At 39.7% G+C, this 18,210-nt stretch overlaps 1 long non-coding RNA gene across 1 annotated transcript; it reads right to left on the bottom strand.

Annotated features, from left to right (window-relative positions):
- Positions 1-2,684: 2,684 nt before the first annotated feature.
- Positions 2,685-15,548, bottom strand: LOC120324455. Its single transcript, XR_005565781.1, has 4 exons — positions 15,538-15,548; positions 10,748-10,751; positions 4,046-4,092; positions 2,685-3,384 (listed from the first exon to the last, which is right to left on the bottom strand). It is a non-coding gene; the product is annotated as an uncharacterized LOC120324455 (long non-coding RNA).
- Positions 15,549-18,210: the final 2,662 nt, after the last annotated feature.

The raw sequence follows: 18,210 nt of genomic DNA, 5'->3' as shown, positions 1-18,210 counted from the left end.
GTCATTCACACTCCCTTTAGAGTCAGTGGAGAGAGTGGCATCTTCAGAAAGGAAGTTGTCCTCTCTGTTCTTGGTTTATTCAGATTTTATGATGGGACAAATTTCTTTATGAGGTGACAAGTGGTGATATGATTGAGTTTAATGCTATTCAGGAGTATGAAAATGAAGGCAGAGGAACAGAAGCTAACTAAAAGATTTTAAGATTTTAGTTCCCATGAGGATTAAAATGCTTTCTAACGTTGCCTTTTTTATTATTATTATTTCACTTTTGCTTTGTTTTAAGCAAAACAGCACTTGTTACTAAGGCTTAAAAATAATCCCACTGTGAAACATCTTTAAAAATATGCATGGATTTTATTCAATGGAGTCATGTAAACCATAAAATCATTAAACTGCAATCACTTACTTACATGTCCAAGATATTTTATGTTACCAGGCTCACCAGCTTGGCACTGAGAGTGACACTACATTTGGAAGAGGAACTTCAAGCTGACTTAAAACCTCTTGACAGGGGGTGCAGTCAAGCCTAGAAAATTCTGCTTTGTCACAGATCTTAGCAGATCCCAGACATTATTAGCCATAAGAGTACAAAGGTTAGTTCACAAGTCAGGGGTAATGGTTAAATATTGCAGTAAAAGGAGGTGGAATTTTGAAAGAGAGCTAAAATTCCTTTTGAAAGTTGCAGTTTTCAACATCAACCAACCCCTCCTCTGGCAGGGACAGCACTTCAGTTTTAAATTTTAGGCAATCACTGCTTCTCCTAACTTGCTGCTAAGTTCACAGCCCCTGTTTCTCACCAGGATCCCCAGCTGGATTCAAATGACCAACCTTTCAAAATCAACACAACACAAATGTGCAGTGGCACCAGGAAGACTTTTGCAGCCAACCTGACATTTATTATTCATTTGGAACATGTTATTTTAGGATCCTGAAATCAGAAGGAAAAAAAAAAAGAAATTAAAAATATGGCACTGCCCATCTCCTTGTCCCCTTCTCCAAAAATTTCAGCTCCCCCTCTGTGCTGCTCTGGGATGGAATTCTTACATTCTGAGTGGCACTCCTGCTGTTTTCAGAGGTTCCATTCTTGTCTGCCAAAGGCTAAAAATATGTCTGGTCACCAGTGCATCCAAGGTAATCCTATTCATATGTTGATGGTCCTTGAAAAGCCCTTCATTCCAACCTGGCAGTGCCTACAAGTCACCTAATTCCCTTCCATTCTGCTTCTCTAGAATAGAATTTTTTCCCTTAGTCCTGACAGCATCACAGTAAATGGCACAAGGAGCCAATGTAACTGTTCAAAAAGATGAATGGGGAGAATGAACCATATCCATCTTTCATGAGAGTCCTGCTAAAATTCACCACCCTGTCCCACAGCTGCTCATAAATTGTGCCACTGGTTTAAAAATAATGAAATTTTCAATATCGAACTTGGATTCTTTTGTAGTCACACCAAAGGCATCTTTACTTGCAAGTGGGGGTGATAAACTCTGCCCTGGGGTGGAATGGTCCAGCACAGACCATTCCTGGGGTGGAATGGTCCAGCACAGACCATTCCTGGGGTGGAATGGTCCAGCAGGGAGGGCTGGGGAGGGACACCAACAAGGGTGAGAGAGAAGGAAGTTGTCTTGATAGAGGAATAGAAATTCCTGAAACCTAATTCTCAGTCTTTGGCTTTTAGTTGAAAGGGAAAATTTTTCTGGTGAGCTCTGAGAGGGTCCTGAGCATATCCCCTCTGAGAGCAGCTCCAGCACAGCCCAGCAAAGCTGTCCCTTCCCACTGGGAGAGCTCCCAGACCCCACTGCAGCGAGTCACTGCCCCTGGGAACTGCTTGGTGCTCAGGCCTGGCTTGATCTACAGCTCCTGCCACTCCACAGCCACCCTTGCTGCACCCTGACAAAATCTTCATATAGCAAACAACAGCTTCTGTTACAAAAGACAAGAATATATTGTGTAGAAATGCAATTAAGGATATAGCTCTGGAGAAAAACAGTTGTAGCACACCCATAACTAACTATAATCTCTTAGCTCTGATAAATGGTTACAGAAACTGGGGCCAAAACACTCTGTAGCATTTCCAGAATTACATATTGAACCGTCTAAAGGCTCCAAGTGTTTTTTTTCCTGAAGCATTTGCTCCTCATATATTCACTTCCCCAGTAGCACTTCAGGTCTGCAATGTTACAAAAATCAATGGTTTTCCACACCTGAGCTTCTGTGCCATTCGTTCCCCCCCTTGCCAGGTAGTGGGACTGTCTCAGAAAACATCAGGATCCCACAGAAATGAATGCAGGTCACGAATTACTGAAGAGAAATATTAATATCCACAGAATTAATAATATATGTTGAGGCAAAGTCTCATTATTTTCCAAACCTCTTATGTGACTTGACTCATTGCTCTTTGCATGCAAAATTATACTCACATAAGCTCCATTAGCATCAACTAAATGTTGTTTTCATAAATCCAAGTGTTAACTCACTTTTTTTTTTTTTTTGATACTTCAGGTTGGGTCCATGGAATCCACTGTACAAGAGTCTTTTTTTTTCTTTTTTTTCCCCTGGTCCACCAGAGGTTTTGTGCATCCCTAAAGTTTTAAAGAGAGGAAGTCTGGGGGCAGGGGGGGAAGTACATTTGTATAATTTACTTTTGAAAGTTAAAAGAAGATTAGCCAGGGAGCCATGGGAGTTGGTTTAAGTTCTTTTTTTTTGCTGTGACAGGCACCTGAGGATAGTGAGAAGGCAAAAGGAAGTTGGGAAGAGGGAGTCAAGGGATGTCAGGAGGTGATAAGGCTGAGTGATAGTACATTTGTTAATAGTGACATTAAAGCCTTTTGCTTTGTCATACACAGCTCTAGAAGCAGGACTATGTGACAGCTTCCCAGTGCAGCCTTTTTGGCTCTTTGTGGAGACACAATCCTCCCAGAAAAAAATACCATCACTCTGAATTTAAACATTTGGCAAGGATCCCAGGAAAGAAATTTCACTGAGGGACAAAATGATGTAGGTATTGAATCAGCAGATAAAGAAACACGTGTTCAGAACCATATGTGCAGAGCAGGGAAGGAGCTGTCATATATAATACACATTTGTATCTGACTTTTCCCTTCAAGTGACATCATAACCTCTATTTTCAAGAATGTGTACTGCATTTTGTAGTGTGACTGTACTTATCTAGAAAGTGAAAACCAGACCATGATCAAGTTGTTCCATGCATAGCATCTCCTGGACTCAGTGATTGTCTCTCTCAGAAGAGCAGTCTGGTTAAAGTAAGGGCTGAGATGGTGCCAGGGGTTTTTCCTCTTGGGTGTGGAACCTCTCAGGTGGTTCAGGTTGACACATAACAGAGACCAAATCCAGTTACAGCAGATGTTTCTGGGATGTGGTAACCTGAAAAATGGAAAGAGTAGTTACGTTTCCATCAACGAGAGAAAAATACACCTTTTTATTTTAAAAACCAGAGTTAACAGAGGGATTTAACTTACTCTGTTTTAAAAGTAAAGGATTCTTGTGAGGACCAATATAATTTCCTGAAGTGCAGTGAAAAAATAAAAATAATATTTCGAGGCATATCTTTACTTCCCAACCTTAACTATACTGTGGATAAAGAAAAATAAAGAACAGAAGTTTATGTAGCCAACTTGGCCCTCAATAATGACACTACCCTGCTTTGGTCCCACAAAAATGAAATCACTTTTTGGGTTACTGGAAGTCAGTGCTCTTCAAATCTAAGCAGTTACTCTGTAAAAAATACAACCAATGTGGATTAGCTATTATGAAGAAAAGATAAAAGTGTGTATATATTATTTTGATATAAATGGTGCTTTACAATAACAATAAAAGGGAAAGTGAATTTACAGTCAAAGTTCACTGGTAAAATTCCAGGACAATATTCTATATTCTGTATGTGAAGCTAACAACTCAAAAGGGTAAACCCATTTATAAGTTAATGTAACTAAAGTAATCAGAATTTTATTTATTAACAAACTGCATAGGTTAATAAATATGTATTCAAAGCCTTATTATTGTACACAAAAACTAATGCACTTACAGAATGTAGATTTAGTCTCTTGTAGTCCTTGTCAAGTGATCAGACTGCTCCAGGTAAGAAATGAGATCCAAAATCAGAGAGAACGAGGTTTATTATTGAAATAAAATCAAAAGCAGGTCACAACAAATCTGGCTATAGCTTTTCTGTATCACCACACTGCAATATGTATAGCACCAATAGAAAATACTTTTTTAAAGGTCAGGCAAGTAAACCCCTTCTGATCTCTTTAAATGGGAACTCGCTGTACTCCTCTAACAGAGGCAGTTAAAGAATCCCATTATGTTTGGAGTTGATCAGGTCCTTGAAATGCATGACCTCTGATGATTCTACTGCTATTTGCCTGTCCCCATTTTGAAAATCCCTCTATGCCTTCTGCTATAATTTCTCTTTTGTTCAAATTAACGAGCCAGCTCTGTAAAGATTTTCTTGTAACATACAATACACTTTTACAGTGGCCATAGATCTCCTTGACTCAAGAGAAATGTTTTATATATATATATATATGCAGATTCTTTTGAGAATTGGCAGGAATCAGGGACTTCACAGCAGCTCAGCAGAGCAAAGAGACCTTCCAGTCCCTGAAATCAGGTTTGCACGTCTGGCTTTTGCAGAATAAAAGCAAAGCACCTGAGAAAAAGACAGCAATTCAAGAGGTGCTACAATCTCTGTGATCCACAGATAGAAGGAGTAGCTCAGTAAAGATTTCTCATTTGAATTATTTGCTGCTTGGAGTAACTGACTGGCTGTAATTCAGCACCAAGTGTGTTGGACTGCAGGGGACACTGATATATTATATTCATGTGTGGAGGAAACCAAACCTCTGCCCCTTAACATCATATACAGTTCCAGGTCTACAAATAAAAGGCGTCATAGAATAACCAAAGCAGGCAGGAAAGAAGGGGCCAGTACACTGATAAGCACATCAGCTTTTTAGCTTGGTTCTAGCAGGAGAAATTCAAATTCTCGTCTTTTTTTTTTTTTCATGGCTATTAGGGGAATAGTTTCCCTCTAAGGCAATATTATGTTGAGGCTCAGAATTTCCTCGTGCTGATGTTTCACCAGCATGATTTGTGCCTTTCTGTGCCCTGGTAACCAGTGCCCTGGTAACCTGTGCCCATGCCTGCAGCATCCCCAGCTTGTCTAGAGCTGTTCACGGTACCTGAGAGCAGAGCTGGTTCTATTTATCAGTTCAGTTATTCCCTCAGACTTCCCTGGCAATTCCTTCAGCTCTGCAGTTCATCCCTCCTGGTACCTTTGCCCCTCTGAATCCCATCTGGCTCAGTACTTATTGACTTTCTAGGAAAATTTTGACCGAGCTCCTCACAGATCAGATTGGATATTCAAAATTCTCTCTTGATTTCCTGCTCACAAACATGGGCCTTCTTCCAACCTCATTTTCTGTTACTCTGGCAACACCTCTTGCTTTCTCCCTTTGCCTCTTCTTGTACTTTCTCATTTCAAAAACTCTACATGTAGTCCCTGTTTTGCTTCAGAAACTGTCTAACCATCATTTTCTTTTGGGTTTGGGGGGTTTTGTTTGTTGGGTTTGATTCAATTATTCTAACCTTAATTTTTTAATGCAGTCTTGATTTATCACAGCCCTTTTAGGAGGATTCCCACCTGCAGTGTGAATTTTAAGCTTTGATTATACTGCTGACTGTTCCATTTCCATCTATCTCAGTGTCTTCAACCTGACTCTTATGCTCTGAAACTCGGTAAAATTCTGTATTTAACTATGTATTTTAATGCCCTTTGACATCTTGGAATAAACTTTACCACCTTTGTTTTGTACCTCCCTCTTTTTGACTGACTTGCCAGCTCCACTACAGAGGCTGTCAGGACCTGCACAAAGCACGTGCATTTTGTGAATTAATATTTATAAAGACAGGCAGTGGAATGTGATTTTCATGGAAAAGGTTTCACGCTAAATGCAAAGCATTTTTGTGTTAAATTGTCCATCAACAGAGAGCTAATGCATCAAAGAATGACCTTTACTTGTTCATCTATGCCATCAGTCTTAATTTAGAAACCCAGCACTACCCTTAAACGGGATAATTACAAAGTTAACCTCACACATAAATCTTCAGCATAAAAATGAGGCATATGGGCCGAGGGATATTTTAGCTTTCAATTGTCATTCTATAGCATTTTGTTGGGCCAACAAGAAACCAAGGAAGAGCTTGTAAATTCAGGGGACACCGTCCTAAGTCCTCGCTTGAATTCAAACCAAGGCCAAAAAATCTGGGATAGAAATACCTCACTTTAGTTCCCTAATTTTGCAAAAGTCTGAATATAGTTTTAGGGAAGGGTCATTGTCTGGTTTTTTGCTGTAGAGAGCCTGGGACTGAGGGCATCAGTTCCCATCTCCCAGTAGCAGTTCTGGGGTTCCTGCATCCATCCTTGATGAAAGAAGAACTGATTATGCTTCCCTACAGAAATAAAATTTCCTGAAAAAGGGAATCTACGAGCAAATGGGGCTCCTTAAAACAGCATATAAATGTAGGTGTGTAACATTTGATGTTTCTACCCTGTAAGAATGAGATTGTTACTTGTAGAATGACTCCTTAAATACACTTTACTTCTCTAGGTGCACTCCACAAAAGCCATTGTGGATGTGCCAGTGCACAGGATGTGCCAATGTCCAAGGAATCACTGTCAGCTGAAGGATTGTACTTCCTCAGTGGCTCAGTAAAACAGAACTTCATCAGCAAAAAACAAGGTGCTGTCCTGTGCTGCCATGATTTACAACTTATGTTAGAATAGAAAAGCTAGCGAGATGGAAAAATAGCTTTAAATCATTTTTTCCATCCTTTTATTTGGTGAGGAACCAATGTGGATTTTTTTGCTGTAATTACAAGTTGAAATAAGTTTAAAAATTTGCCCTAAAACCAGCAGACAGTTGGTTTCCTTTCTGAAAGGTTGTGCTGACAGCCAGGGACTGGCAGGATGCAATTTTAATACATCCACACAGAACAATACCTGAGAAGATTCCCTTCCTTTCAAAATACACCTGGATAACTTTCCTCAACTGCTCAGTATTTATCCAGGGATTTCCATTTTTGTGTCTGTGCCTTTTCTTCTTGCCCCAAAGGATCTGTCCATCCTTTGTGACCGGAGTCAGAAATCATTGCACAGGTGGTGTTTTAACTACAGGCACAGGATTTTCACACGTTGCTGCAGATATTTCTCTCAGCTGCCTTTTCCTCCTCAGTAAACTTTAAAAAGTTTAGTTTCAACGTACAAATTCTGAATGAGTTGGTTCTGGGGCACTGGACAAATGGTAGCTGTGCAGTGACTCTGAGCTGATACCTATAAATTGCTTTTCACTGCAAAAACTTTCTCTTCTCATCCCAGAAAGAGGAATATCCTTCCTTCCCCAGCTGAACCAGCAGCATCAATACAATCCTACTTTGATTATCATGTTCCTGTGGTTATGAAAGGCTGCATTCTGTGAAACATCACCTGGTAATCAACACAAAGAAATCCCCGAGGATTAGACAGATTCCCTGTTTTTCTGTGACTAAACACAAACACATTACTGCAAATCCCATTAGATCCTACAAAAAGCTCGTGCTCCATCTGCACATAGATCTAATTCCTCCTTTCAGACAGCAGATTTACTTGGGAATAAATTACTTGGGAATTAGCTTCATGGGAAAAGCTGGCTCAAAAAGGGAGCAATGTTATTGTTTTGGGAAGTTGGTGAGTGGATCTTTTTTCCCTGACAGACCCACGTGTCAGAGGGATATTGACTGTGCTGGAGCAGGTTCAACCACTCAGATCTTTAGAAGATTTTGCAGGTTTATCACCAGGTGAGGTGGGTAAAATAGGTGAGCTGTGGAGTCTGTGAAGGGTCATCCATCAAAATTCACATACAAGCCCAAATGTCTTTGATTAAGGGGCTTTTCCTCCAAAACTTGTGATAAATGTTGGAGTATTAATATTCATAGACTTGTTACTGAAGACAGAGAACATGCTCCAAAATAGGAATTGGGCAGTTTATATATATAGAGAAAACTTCAAGCTTTCAGGGAAAAAAAAAAAGGGAAAAAAAATTAAAAATTGCCCACAAGGGAGAAGAAAGACAGAAAGAGTTAGTTGCAGCAATGTCATTATCAGAAGGTTGAAAAAGCCTTGTAGGAAAAAGGTAATTTATGTTAAGATTCCTAAATTAAGCAGAAGATGTAACAGGAAAATGGTTTTAGTAGTTGAGGTCTGGGGAGTTCCAGCAGCCCATAATATAAATAGGGACCCAGTCTGTTTAGAAAAGGTATCTGCCATAACTATGAGATTTTTCCCTCACATTTTGTGTAGCAAGTATCTGTAGCATTCTTTAATGTAACAACACGTTGTTTGCCAAAGATTCATGCTCTCTTGAAGAGGGCCCTCGAGGCATATTTGGAAAAGCTCCACAGACTGATTGCTGGTTTCTCCTTTCACTCTAGAAACAGAGGGAACCTGAGTGCTGACAATCCTTGTATTTGGCAAATAAACTGGTTTAGTTAAACAAAAGAGAACACAGAGAGATGAGGGTTTGAGATTGCAGAAAAAACGAGGTCTTGGGGACCTGAACTGATGCTATAAAAGTGTCCACAAGACTTAGATTCCATTTCTTGGCTCAAACATCTGTGTGCTGCTTTTTATTTTTTATAGAAAACGAGGAATGAGCATTACTCCAAACAGCCATTTTTTACATTAATTTAAATTTCAGAAGCAGGCAGAAGAATTAACTACTCATTGTTTTCCATTCTCACGTTTATAACTTAGAAGGTTTTGGTTACCCAGTTAGATATGGGAAGGAATAACATGGCCTGTAGGAGATAATTCCTATCAAAACCTGGGAACATGAAGGTTGGGGGTGTTCAGCATTTTGAATCCCTGCTGCTCTCCCAGCTGTGCAAAACATGTTATTGCTATTCCACCAGCTCCACTTGGCTTTACAGTTCTCCTGGGGCTTCCAGAAAACTGAAATTCGTCCCAAAATCAGATGGGACCTGTTTTGCTAAAGCCTCATGCAGAGCTTAAATGACACCAGTGGAAAGATTCATTTTGATTTTGGCAGGTTTTGTATTTTATCTCCTACCTGTCCATAGAGACATCTTGTCTTCCTCTTCTGGCAGGTGGTGGCTCAAGAAACCTTCAGAATTACTACTCTTTAAGGATCAGGGAAAAAAACTATTCTCACACAAGTTCCAAAATTTCAGAGGTGTTCCTTCCAAATAAACTCTTGACTGGCTCTTTCTAGTGCCAGTTCTAACTGTTGGGTGTTGTACAACCCGTTACATTTCTCATTTCTTGTCATTACAGTGGTTTTCTTTTTATTTTCTGTTCATTATGTATATATTGTTTAGAAGATAACTAACCTTTCCCTCATTTCTAACAGCTCAGCCATGCTTACCCAGCACTCACTTGATTTAATTTCTTACCAAGGGCCACAGGGAAATTGAGGAGGTACTCTTCATCAGTCTCTCTTGTAATTATGTTTCTAAATCTGCTTTCTAAAATAGCTCTCCCATGCCCCTGGTGCTGGGACTGTTTTGAATTTGATCAGTGTCTCATTATCTGGCATTTTTTTGAGCTGCTGGAACAGGTAAACTGCCCTAACTGGGACACTCACTGGGATTTAAAGTGGGAAAAGGTGCAAGGCAATGGATTTAGTGGTGTGTGAATTCCAGGATGGAGTTGGTTTCTTTGAGCTTTGTGATGTTATTGCTAGCACATAACCATCCATACTTGTAATAAAAATGCTTAACTCCAACTTAAATCCATCACAAGGACAGTAAAGACCTGGTTACCTTGGCAGAGTCAATATATGAATTTTCTAATACTGGAGAGAGCTCGTAGGTCTCTTTAGCTGCCTCATTGACTAGTTTTGTGGTGTGTGAGGGAGGCTGAGTTTTTCTGGTGTTCTATGCTTCAAATATAATTGGATTTACCCAAATAAGAAATTCTAGTACTCTCAAAGTCAGTCTTATAAAACTAGACCTTCATTATCTTTATGCTATAAACATGGCATACAAAAAACCCTTAATTCCACAGTGGAAAGGATCAGAATGCCCCAACACAAGGCCACTAGTTTATGTCAAATTTGATAACTGCGCTTGTGACAAAGGCTTGTAACTGTTAAGTCAATGGTGACAGTGCTGTAGACAAAAAAGCCTGAGACTATTCCAGGCTTGGTAATAGAGTTCATCCTTGTCAGAGACAGTCTATAGTATTTATTTCCTTTCATAGCTGAATGTTTGATATGTGTGAAGTTGAGTATAAAATAACTTCTTTAGTTATTTTATTTATATTGTTTTATTTTATTATATATTATTAATATTTTTAATAATTAACTATTTTATTAATATTATTGAAAGCTATGACAACAATATGCAGAGGTTGAGAGGGTTTTTTGGATGTCTGGTAGTAGCAAATATACCAGATCAGTTCAGTAATGTCAGTTCAGGGTCCCTATTTTTTGTATGCCCTTTGAGCTTACAAACCCTTCTTTTCAGCCTCCTAATGAGGTTCTACAAACTAAAATCTTTACATGTGTCTAAGCTACATATTTATCAGCTCTCTAGGGTGAAATAGTTTTTAAATCACTTATGTGTTCTGGTTAAACTTGTTTTCCTTGCCCTCCGTTTTAGTTTCTTTGTTGACAAAGGATTTTGATAAACCCATTTGAGGTTTTTCCTCTCCTGATCCCACCTCCACTGGCCTGACAAACTGGAACTGCTCTCCCAGAGATACAGAACAGGGAAAGCATGTGGTGCTTGTATGATTCTATGCAACTTGGACTGCAGTATTTTTCTTAAACTAGCACAGATTTCCAGTCTTCCCTTTGAACATAAACCCTTGGAAAAGGATTTTATTCCCCATTGATGAGCAAATCCAACTTAGGGGAGTGCATCAGGGCAGAAATTCCTATATGGCTGCACAGGGAGATGACTGGCATTAGCAGTAAATTAGCAATAAACCCCCTTTGCTTTCAGGAAGAGTTCATTGCTGCCCAGAGGACTTCAAACTGTAGAAAAGGAAAAGCAAACCTGCCCTCTTGATCTTCCTTCTCCTGGGCTGGTGGAGAGTCCTCTAGGTCAATGCCACAAGGGTCCTGAGCAATATTTAAGCCTGGCATCCCTCAGTCTCCATTTGGCCATGACACAGATTGGATCACTGTCAACTTTTCTATTTCCAAATGAATAGTCTTTGCTCTCTGGAGCTGGACAACCTCATGTGATGGGAAAATTGAGGGAGGAGGCAGGGGGTGACCAGTGCTCACATTTTTCTTGAAGCAGTCATCAAAACTGGCATTTATTTGTCTCCCTTTGTGACACTTTCTGTAATGGCAAATCTCCCCCCATCAGAAACCGGGCTGAGAACAATATTACGTTCTGCCTTGAGGTAAATCTGTCAGATTAACACCACCTATAAAAAAGACAGTAGCTCCTTAGATTACTAACTTTGTACAAAACCTGAGTTTTGGTGAGCAGTGGCCCAGAACAAATGCAGGGTGCAGCAGTGAGTGTACAGGTGGCACCTGCTGGCATTTACAAAGGCTCTCTCTTTGCAACTACTTTGGCAGTAAATGAGCACCGTCCCTTGGCTCGTGTTTTCTCCTCTACCTCATCTGACCCAAACTCTCTGACATGAGAAAGCTGTGGGTTAAAGAGTGGAGTGAATTAGATACATCCTATTTTGTTTTCTGTTGGAACTTTTCCACGTTCTGATTCAATGTTCCCTCTATCTTTGAGATGCATCTCAGGCTCTGCCATGACCTGAGAGCACTCCGACCTGTAGGCTCTAAACTTAATTGTGGAGATCTTTATTTCATTCCAAATCAGCAAGTACTTAATTTATTTGACAAAACCCTGCAGCTATGGCAAAGTAAGCTCTCTGCAATCATGACCTATAACCCTCTGAAAGCGACTTCCTGAGAGGTAAGAAGTGTGATTTAAACCCTTTTTTCACGTGTGTTAGAAGAAGACCTTCTCTCATACCTCGAAGAAGCATTTTAAGAAATATGCCACATCAGAAAAGGCAATGGATCCAATGCCCCTTTTTACACTTTTTAATGAGTAAACTACACAGAAAGAATGACTTAAGTGTTCACAATCACTTCTGCACTTTCTCCCCATGTTCTGGTCCTTTACTCTCATCCCATCAGTTATATCTCCAAGGTTTATCATTCAATTATAATTCTTTCCCAGGTGCTGCACACACCTGGAACGGGAGTGCTAGGAAATTACTGGAATTTTAATTGTACAGATAGGCTCACATCAACCCTACAAAATACCCTAACCTGGACCTCAATCCTCAGGTGTTCTTTGACACATCTGAGCATGTCATGTCTCCCTTTACCTCATTCTCAAGCAGGACTTTCCTAAGAAGTGCAACAGGATCCAGTGCTATATTTTCCTCTTTCCTGCCCTATCATTCTCCATCCTCCTTGAGATGTACTTCCCTTCCAATTATACCCCCTTCACCCTTTCAACCAAGGTTCCATGACAACCTTCTGCCTGTTGTGACACAGTGAAAGGTGTGATCAGCCCCCGTGCTGTAACTGGTGATTCACCCCCAGGCAGACCCTGCTCATTGGTCTCTGTGAGTGAATTTGGGCCTCAGCAAAGCAAGCACAGGTTTCAAAATGCTTTTTCTACCCCACCAGACAAATGAATGAGTCATCTTGACCCAATTATAGCCACGAAGGTGCTCCCATGTTGATTGCAACAAAAAGGTAGTGCCTTTGAATCTCAAAAGGAACATCTATTGTTAATTCATCCCCTTCAACTTGGTTTTTTTCCTTTTCTTCCACTGGAGGCCTATTAAGTCTTTTATGCAAGTCTCAAACTGCTGTGCTGTTTCCTATCACCTGGACCTCTTTGTTTCACCATCTGCTTTTCCACATCCTTAAAGGACCCAGACATCCTGATAAAATGCTGTTCCAGCTGCTGCCTTCAGACTGGTTGGAAATCTTCAGCAAGAATTTTTCTGTCTGGTTACCAGTAGAAGCTTCCCTAAATTCCTGCTGATTTATTCACCCAGCACAAAGTGAAACTTTATACCACACCGGGTCATAAATGTATTTTGAAATTTAAAATGATTGTGGAAAGGGAATTTTCACACCAAGCTCTCCTGAGTATGCTCTGACATTTCAAATCCAGTGGGGAACAGATACCCAAAATGTGCAAAAAACAATCCCAGTTCTGTAACTACAGACAAATTTGGATGTCTTCCTTGTTCTGAAAATTCTGAGTACAGTTTAATGTGAGTGTGACTTGTGTCTCTCTTGGGTCATCTCAGCTTTTTCAGCTTTTACTTAGAAACGTACAGCATATACTCATTTACAGACATCTCTGGCTTTGGATCAGCAGGAATCTCTTTAGAGGGGATTGAATTAATGTTCATCAAAAAAAGCAATTAAGTAAAAGCAAAGCATGATTAAGGACAAAGAGCAAAATACAAGGATGGAAGCAACAGAGAAATAATGCAAATGGCCTGTTCAGCCCTCAAAATCTCTGCCCTGTGGCATCACTTTTTTTTCTTCCCCAGGACTGCCTTTAATTTCCTGTTCTTGGCAAAAAATTGTATTCATGTTTTTATCCAGATGTTAATGCATTCAAATTTAATGCCAAGAGCACTGCAATGGGCTAATGTGACACGTTAATGCATTAATCCCAGAAAAATTAACCACTAAAAATGGAGGGATTTGCCCCAAGACTGAGTGGGCAATGGGAGGGTCAATATGAATTCCTGACAGGTGGAGTAAAGGAGTGTGAGGGTTGTTTGAGGCCATTCCAGGCTGAGGTGCTGGAGGTGCTCCTGCCATCCTGCTCCACTGGAGAATGGAACACATCCATCAGCACTCCCTGCTTTGGGGAGCACGAGGCAAGGATATGCTGACATTTGGAGAACAGCAAGCATTCTCTTTAATATTTTATAGATTTGTCAAGCACGTAATTCAGCTATTTTGTAAATGTGCTGTAATAACAATAAATACCCAGTGGAAGGACTCAGGTGATGAGTGTCCCACGCTGCTGGGAATGGCAAGATTTAGTAAATTGTAGATTAAGTCTCTAGAATTCTCTCAGTGTATAAGGACTGGCAGCTCTGGAATTTGTGTCCTCACAGTGAGAAAATGGAACAGCATCCTTTACACTCCCCCTTCACAGCCACCCTTTTCCTGTGTTTCTGAGAAGGTAATCTAAATATTTCAGAGGTCAGTCACACTCCATAAGCTCTATGCAGTTCCTGTTGCTTTGCTGGGAGGTTAACACCTTTGACTGTGTTCTCAGTAATACATTCTGGAATATTTGATGTGCTTGAATGTAACTTTAAGTCAGAGCTTGAAGAGGAGAGACATTTTCAAAACAAGGACCTAGCAAAGCTCATTTGAGAAAAGAGGCAGGAGCCCCTGCAGTCAGAGATTCAGCACTGAATGAATGCAGATGACTCTCTAAATAAAACTGATTTTACTGAAGCAAATCTATGGGTAAAGCCCTTGAATACTTCTTGTTGTCTGGAAAAAAAGTCTGCCTGAATCTGATTTAGCAGATGGAGAAGAAAAGGGCTACATGCAAAAGCTGTTGATTAAAAGAAACTGATAACATGATAGGGAACAGAATTAATGAAATGATGCCCCGAGTGTGTGAGCTGTTAATGTTACTTTAAACAAAAGCATCATATAAAACATTAATTAGCCTACAGAAAATTTAAGTAAGATAGCATCTAACTGATCTATTTAACTGCTAAATGACTAATTAATCTTATTAATATAGTCAACATTTGATGATAGATAAGGGAAATTAACTGCAGTTATTTCCCCTTCTATGTTTAGGGACAACTGTGGAGTCTCAGAAAGCACAGATATTTTAAAAGATCAACTTTTGCCTGTGTTTGGATACTTCTGAGATGTCTTCATGAAGAAGTCAAGAGCAGCACTTGCCTGGAAGTACAAGGAATGAGCTGCAGGACAGCACAGACACAGCAAGTTCCATTTTCATATGGATTTATTACCTTATTATCAGAGAGGTCTGGAGCCAAAGATATGGCTTATAGCTTATAAAAGCAAATTGCTTCTCATACTTTCCTTCTTCTATTTATTTAACAGTGATTCTTCACCCGTTTTTCTGTCTCTGCTTCAGTTCTGCTACATTTCCAAATAATTGAAGCCCGTGGTCTCTCAGAACAGTCCAGTCAGAAAAGAGACACGAGTTAGGGTTTAACAGTCCTGAGCATTATGTAGGATAGGCTTTGGTAATGATTACAAGAAAAAAATAAAGAATAAAATAGGGGCTCCATTAAAAATCTTATTTTTGGTAAGCAATTTAAAAGTCAGCCATAAAATGTATTGAAACAAGATATCACAAGTCAGCTCAGTGAGGTGCCATAAATAAGTATGTACCATGCAGAGACAGCTACCCTTTTTCAGTAGCAGCTGTACTGATATCTTTGAAGAGAAACTTTTGATTCAAAGGACAATTTGAAAACTAGATACAGTATCAAACTTGAAATGTATTTTTACGGACCGAAAACTTCCCAAACTCTATTCCAGTCTCCCATTTACTGAGTCATTACAGGAAAATGATTGCCTTAGGCAAGAAACTTCACAGTTCTCACAGTTTTTCAGTATTTTTTAACTCCTCGAAGATGCTGATTTGGCAAAACAGAGGGGGATATGAAAAATTCCGCAATTCAAAATACTTTGTATTATAACAAATTCCTGCTTTATAATGATCCCTAAAAGTGCTTGGTGTTGACTGTGTGCCTTGAAAGAGCCCTTGATAAAGTTTGGATAATTTTTCATTCTGGGGAGTAAAGGAAGAAGTACCTTCTCTTAGATATAATCCAAAATTAATGCCAAAATTTACCCTCATTTTTGTGGTTTAAATACATGCAGTCATTTCATTATCTCCAGTGGTGAAAGTATTGTCCTACTTTGGATGGAATGAATTCCCACACAGCCTGGGAAGTGGTTTGGTTTCCTTGCAAACCCTGTGCCTGATGCAAAAGGAAAAGGCAGAATGTTGTTGTGCCCCCAAGAATCGATGGCTCAGGAAATAGTCAGGTCCCATCAAAATGGTTTTCTGATGGTGCAAAAAAAGTTCCTGCACAATTGAGCTTGAGAGATATCAACCCTTTCAATAAAAACAAAACTTCAAGCAAGTAATATTTTAACTGACTTCAGTGGATTATGGACTGCCTGAATTAACCTGAGTTAATACACTTTTTTTGGATCAAAGTCTTAAAAATTTTGACTCGCTCCTCTCTCTGTAGGAAGAAAACCTGGATTAGCTAATGTACCCTTGTTCTATTAAAAATACAGCCATTAAGACATTTAAATTAAATATGATTAGTCAGCTCTGATTTAGACCTCAGCCTTTGTAGAGTTTTAATTATAGTATAGTATGTGAAACTCATATGCAAGTTTTCTTAACGATGCTCAGTGGCCATAAGTGTCAAAAAACATGAAATGGGCCTCTCTCCTTGGGTAAATAGTCCAGGAAACTAAACCAGTAACAAATTAAACCAATAAAATTGTCCCATTATTGATCCCTAATGTAATTAAAACAAAGAGGAACCTCTCTCATATCAACAAATCTTTTCTCCTTCCTCCAGCAAGGAAATATTTTCTGCATCTTTAAAATTATATCAGTTCCAAAGTTTAAACTCAGGCAGCTCTAGCAAGGCCCAAAGAACTAAAGAGGGAAAAACACTTCTTGGAAGCTCCATCTGTTGTCAGTCCACGAGAGGACTTGTAATTTGTGGTGTGAGAGGGGGCTGCCTGGGCTCATCTGCTCCTTGTTTCCAAACACTGACTACAAGCATTTCACTTCCATCTGGGAAGCAATTCCTGATGGATTCTGGGCTGCCCTTTAACAGCAGGGATGCAGAGAGCTGCTGACAGAGAAGAACAGTCTGTTCACTACTCGTTTGCTACCCTAAGGTGAGAAAACTCAAACATACCAGACAAAGCAACTAAGTTACAATATTTCTAGTAGGAAATAATAAATAAATTAAAAAAGCAGAAATAAGTTAGGTTTTGAGTAAATACCAATAAAGATACAGTGAAAACTCATTACTGTGGCAGCTCTGTGATGCCAACCAAGAGCTCTCCAAGACAGGGATCAAAAGGAGAACAAATACTTTGAGGCAGAGGACTGAGATGGGCCATCAAGGTGGCAGTGGCTGGAGGTGAGTGTTATCCAAGAGTTGGAATGAACTAATTTGAAAAAAACCTATGAAAATCTGTAGGAAAATACTGGGATGTAGACAAGGGCAAACATGCAGAACAAGGACACCTTTCTAAAATCTTTCCTTCATGCACAATGAGCCTGTGGCTAAATTAGCTTGTTTACAAGAATATTTTTTTCCAATCACCTTAATCAGTAACTTCCACAAGTTCCTAGAGATAGGAATTCCTCAATGCTTATAAATGCTCATAAATAATATGAGGTCATTGGTATGACAGAGGAGAGAGGAAACATTATCCAACCTAAGTATTTATGGCAACCCAACTGCAACCAGAGAGAGGCTTATTACAATAAGGCTTTTTTAACAAGGGTTAAAGCTGTAACCAGAGCTAAAATCCCCGTGCCACATCCATTCCCTCAGGTACATCACTTTTACATTTTTCATTAACTTCTCTGGCACAGATTTGGGTGGAACGAGGGTTTCTTGGCATTGGGATATGAAACACACTGCACAGAAAGGACCCCTCTGTGCAACCCTTAAATACTGCCCCTGAACCATAAACTCCTCAAAATGTCAGTCCCTCCTGCCCAGGAGCCAGCAGTGATTGCAACTTGCCAGCACATCCTGCTCCACCTCTGCTCCTGTGTCCTTGGATCCTGAGCAGCCACATCCAAAAAGGAGTGGAGCCAATAAAAACATCGTGTTAGAGGAAGATAGTTGGGTTTTGCTGGGTATAATTTCGCTGACATTAATGTAATTACCTCTGATTTACTGTGCTAAAAGGGTGCAGAACTGTGTGGAAGAGATAGATAGGAAGCCTCTGAATTAGGACACAATCCTTTCAAATAAAGCAAAAGGCAACTGAAGTATTTCCTTGCTGGTTTTAGCCACTACATTTTAATGGCAACTCATAAATATTTATGAAGTTCATTAACATCCACCTAATATTTGAGCTTTAATTGTTTAAGGACATTAAAACTTAATTT

Source organism: Pipra filicauda, unplaced genomic scaffold (genome assembly GCF_003945595.2).
Source record: "Pipra filicauda isolate LSUMZ 115617 unplaced genomic scaffold, ASM394559v2 scaffold53_size3534045_pilon, whole genome shotgun sequence".
NCBI classification, from domain to species: domain Eukaryota; kingdom Metazoa; phylum Chordata; class Aves; order Passeriformes; family Pipridae; genus Pipra; species Pipra filicauda.
This window is presented reverse-complemented; position numbering and strand designations above follow the sequence as displayed.